The sequence below is a fragment of the Lathyrus oleraceus genome, chromosome 5, assembly GCF_024323335.1.
Source record: "Lathyrus oleraceus cultivar Zhongwan6 chromosome 5, CAAS_Psat_ZW6_1.0, whole genome shotgun sequence".
NCBI classification, from domain to species: Eukaryota; Viridiplantae; Streptophyta; class Magnoliopsida; order Fabales; family Fabaceae; genus Lathyrus; species Lathyrus oleraceus.
Genome location: NC_066583.1, coordinates 152779995 through 152785134, shown reverse-complemented (window position 1 = coordinate 152785134; position 5140 = coordinate 152779995). Strand labels below are relative to the sequence as shown.

At 32.0% G+C, this 5140-nt stretch overlaps 1 pseudogene; it reads left to right on the top strand.

Moving 5' to 3' along the window:
* The first annotated feature begins 242 nt into the window (after window positions 1-242).
* On the top strand, window positions 243-1815 carry LOC127079382 (uncharacterized; annotated as a pseudogene).
* Window positions 1816-5140: the final 3325 nt, after the last annotated feature.

Here is a 5140-nt window from a genome sequence, read left to right as displayed (position 1 = left end):
GAATTAGTGAGCTTCATGCTAGTTACTTGTCTTATCAATATCCTTCGATTTTCCCATACGACGAAGATGGTTACAAGCATAACATAGCTCATCGAGACTTAGACATCTTCCAAGACAACAAGAGAAATAGATTTAAAATAAGAGAGTGGCTTGAATTTTGCATTCAAAATAGACCATGTGAGGCAAAAACTTTGTTATCATCAAGAAGAATTTACCAACAATTTTTGGTTGATGGATACACAATGTTAGAATATGAAAGATTACAATGGATTTGAGAAAATCAACCAGAGCTAATGGTTTCAAAGTACAAAAGTCTAAACAAAGAGGGTGATCAAAGTCAAACACCTGGTTCTTCAACAAGAAAGAGAGTTGTCTTGCCTTCTACATATATAGGTGGGAGGAGTTTTATGGATCAATTGTACTATGATGGAATGGTTATTTGTAACAAGGTTAGGTTTTCTGATTTGTTTATAACATTCACTTGCAACCCAAATTGGCCTGAAATACAAAAACTACTAAAACCTCTTAATATGAAAGCACAAGATCGTCCTGATGTGATATCAATGGTTTTTAAAAATTAAGTTTGATCAACTACTATCAGATTTGACAAAGATGGGTGTCTTAGGTAGAGTCATTGCATGTAAGTTCTTATTTTTCGCCCTTACTTTACAATTTCATTTATATTACTAAAAGTTACTTATTCATTTATTCCAAATTTATAGATATGTATACCCTTGAGTTTCAAAAGAGAGGCTTGCCACATGTTGATATATTGATATTTTTTCATCCTTCTAACAAGTATCCAAAACCTGAAGATGTTGACAAAATAATTAGTGCAGAAGTGCCTGACCCAAACAAGGATCCTAAGCTATAAAATTTGGTTAAAACTCATATGGCTCATAGACCTTGTGGTTTGGAAAATCTAAGATCACCTTGCATGAAAGATGGCAAATGCTCCAAGTATTACCCCAAGAAATTTTAGCCAATAACTATAGTTGATCAAAATGGCTATCCTGTTTATAGGAGAAGAGATAATGGCCACACAATTGATAAAAATGGAATCATCATTCACAATGGACATGTAGTACCTCATAACCCAAGTTTATTGTTAAAGTATGAAGCACACATCAACATGGAATGGTGCAATCAGAGTACTTTTATTAAATACTTATTCAAGTATATCAATAAAGGTTCTGATAAATTTCAGTTGTTATTCAATTTTCTGATGAAAATACAATTGGTGAGAAGAAGAACATTGATGAAATCAAGCAATATCTAGATTGTCGTTATATCTCCCTAAGTGAGACATGTTGGAGGATTTTCTCGTATTCTATACACGGTAGGAAGCCAGTAGTCGAGAGATTGTTTTTTCACATGGAAGGAGAGAATTCAGTTTACTACAAAGACTTTCAGCAAATTGGAAATGTTTTACTCAAACCAAGTGTTACCGAATCTATGTTTACAACATGGTTTGGGGCTAATAAAATCTTTGATGAAGCTAAGCTATTGACATATGGTGACTTTATATCTAAATTTGTTTACCATAAACGGAGCAGGAGTTGGAAGCTTAGGAAAATAGGGTATAATATTGGTCGTCTTATTTGGGTTCCTCAAAGCACGGGTGAATTATATTATTTACGGATGATGTTGATTGTCAAGAAAAGACCTAGTAGCTATGATGATATTAAAAAGATTGACAGTTTCCAACAGAAGACTTTTAGAGAAGCATGTTTTGCTATGAGATTTCTACAAGATGATAGAGAATTTATTGAGGCTTCAAAAGAGGTGCATGTTTGGGGTTCTGGTGTTTTTTAACGGAATCTATTTGTTACTATGTTGTTATAATTATCAATGAATAGACCAGAGCATGTTTGGAGTAAAACATGGCAGTACCTATCTGATGGTATTCTTTACGAGAAACGTCTTTTGAACAGAAATCCAGGTACCTCTAATATGAAACTTTTTTAAAAATTGTCACTATTATGCAATAACTAATTATATTTTCTATGTTTTTTTGTTGCTAAAATAGGATTAACACTTACTGATGAAGAAATCAAAGAACTGGCGCTTATTGCAATAGAAACTCTGTCACAAAAGAACAATAGAAGTTTGAATGATTTTAAGTCAATGTCGTATCCAAATGACTTTGTAGTTACTTTTATTGGAAATCGTCTGGTTTATAAAGAGAGACAGTATGATCCAATTGCTCAAAAAATAATTTTTTGATAATTTGTTCTCTTCTCTTACAGGTATGTTGACCATCCTTCTCATGTAGCATAAGAAATATATTGTAACATTTCATTTTTTTTCAAACAACATTACTAATTATCATATATGATTATGCTTGTATGCCCTTTATGTTATGCTATTTTTCTTAACGATTGAATGCCCTTTCTCTTATTTCATAATTAATAATATACATTTCTCATTCATGTTGTCATAGTCAACATAATGTCACATTAATTTTATTTGTAGGTGAACATAAACACATTTATTCTGAAGTCATGGGTGCGGTAGAAAGATAAAATGATGGAGTTTTTTTTATATTGCTATGGTGGAACAGGTAAAACATTTATGTGGAACACTTTGGCTGCATCACTATGTTATAAACACAAAATTATTTTGCATGTTGCCTTAAGTGGGATCGCAAGTTTGTTGTTACCCGGTGGAAGAACCACCATTCTAGGTTTAACATTGACAAAAAAGATGAACTTGGTGACCTTTTAAGGTTGACATATCTTATTATATGGGATGAGGCTCCAATGGCTAACAAGTTTTTTTTGAAGCTCTGCATAAATCTTTGAAAGACATTATGAGTGACATTCCTCAAGCTTCTAAGAAACTATTGGGAGGAAAAATAGTAGTTTTTGGTGGTGATTTCAGACAAATCGTCTCAGTTGTTCCAAGAGGTAGTATATATGATATTATTCATGCAACAATGAATGCTTCTTATATTTGGGATCAGTGTGGAGTTCTCGAGATTACAAAAAAATGTGTCTTCAAAGTGGTACAAGTACTTATAACAAAGAGGAAGTCCGCTTATTTTCTGAGTGGATATTGCATATAGGAGATGGTACCTTATCTGAGCCTAACTGTGGTTATTTTGATATTTCAATTCCAGATGAGTTTCTAATTTCTAATTTCTTAAATCCTATTGAGGCCATTGTTGAGAGTACTTAACCCGATCTGATACATAACTACCATGATCCCAAATATTTGCAAAGTCGTGTAATATTGGCTTCAACAATTGAATTTGTTGATGATATTAATCAATACATCACAAATCTTCTTCCAGGTATTACACATGTTGTTTCATTGTTTTAATCCTAACATTATACTATACTTTTTATTAATATTGTTATGACATTTCTCTTTTGTTTTGAATTAATAGGAGAAGAAAAGCAATATTATAATAGTGATTCTATTGATATATCAACAACTACAGACTTTGATGCATTTGAGCACCCGACTCTTGAATTTCAAAACACTCTGAAAACTTCTGGATTGCCTAATCATTCAATCCAATTGAAGATTGGTGCAACTATTATGTTGATGCACAACTTAGATTAGTCTGAAGGTTTATGCAATGGTACACGACTGACTGTAACAAGGTTTTCTAATCATGTCATTGAAGCTAGGATAATTTCAGGAAAAAATACAGGTAACACCATTTATATTCCTAGAATGTCTTTGTCCCTATCACAATCACCACGACCATTTAAGTTGGTGAGAAGACAATTTCCCATTATTGTTTCTTTTGCTATGACAATTAACAAATCACAAGATCAATCCTTAGACAATGTTGGATTATACCTACCAAAAGATGTTTTTAGTCATCGTCAATTATATGTGGCAATGTCTCGTGTTAAGAGTAAATAGGGTCTCAAAATTTTGATTCATGACAAATACAAAATTGTTGCAATAACTACACTAACGTTGTTTTCAAGGAAGTTTTTCACAACATTTAATACGTATAACATTCATTTTCATCTCTTTCATAAACATGTTTATATTTTTCATTACATTATTTTTTATATACTTGATTTTTTTCCAGGACAAATCTTTGGAGCTAACTTGAATACTCTTCTGACTTTTGTAACTTTTATGTTTATGGTTTGGAAAACATGTTGGAATTGCACTTCTTTTTTGGTCATATTTATGATATGAGTAACTTGTTATCAACTTTACAACTTCTTTTTAAGAAATGCAATGCACTTCTTTTGTGCCACATATTCAATTTCATGGTTATATCTTATGCTTTCTCTCTTCTATTTAGCATTATATAGATATGCCAAATTAATTGTTATCTATAATTACATGCCGCACGGGTATTCTACTAGTTTTCTTTAAAAATTAATAGATTATAATGATTAAGAAAAGAATTTTTTATCCAAATAATTCAATTTTTCAAAAAAATAATTAAAATAACCCAAATTTTAGATAATTTCCAAAACTATCTCACTTTAAAAAAGAAACGTCAACACATAGGTGTCCGATCAATTGGCATCTACCCTTAAATTTAAAAAGGAGACGCCAATTGAATTGGCTTCTACACCTAGTGTTGTCAATCTAATTGGCGTTTGTGTGTAAGGAATAAGAGGAGGCGTCAATTTGTCTGGCGCATGTGTGTAAGGGATAAGAGGAGGTGCCAATTGGTCTCATACCTATGTGTGTTGTGTAATTTTTTTTGTATAAATAGATATGTGGTGTGATTCATTTTTCAACATCTTTTTTCATTATATTTCAAACATGGTTCGTCTTGGTCGTCACAATAGGAAAGTGACTTATTCAAGAGACACGCCTCCGATGGAGATGCTATTCTGGAACATCTGCAGTTTTGAGCAACTGCATAGGAAGTTGGTTTGTTGGTTAGACGAAGACATACCTGAAGGCAAAAAAAATTAGAAGTATTGAGACACACGATGCCGTACATGGGTGAGTGCGAGTTAAAAATGATAAGAATGCGAGGGAAATGATATTTTGACCAAATGATATCAGTTTGATTGTTGTAATCAGTTAGAAATATTGTGTTTAAATGTTGTGGTTAAGTATTTTTTTTGTTTTGATATTTATTGTATGTGTAGTTTATTTAGATCTGTCATCAATATTCGTTTTGTGATATATGATTTCTTGTTGGAAA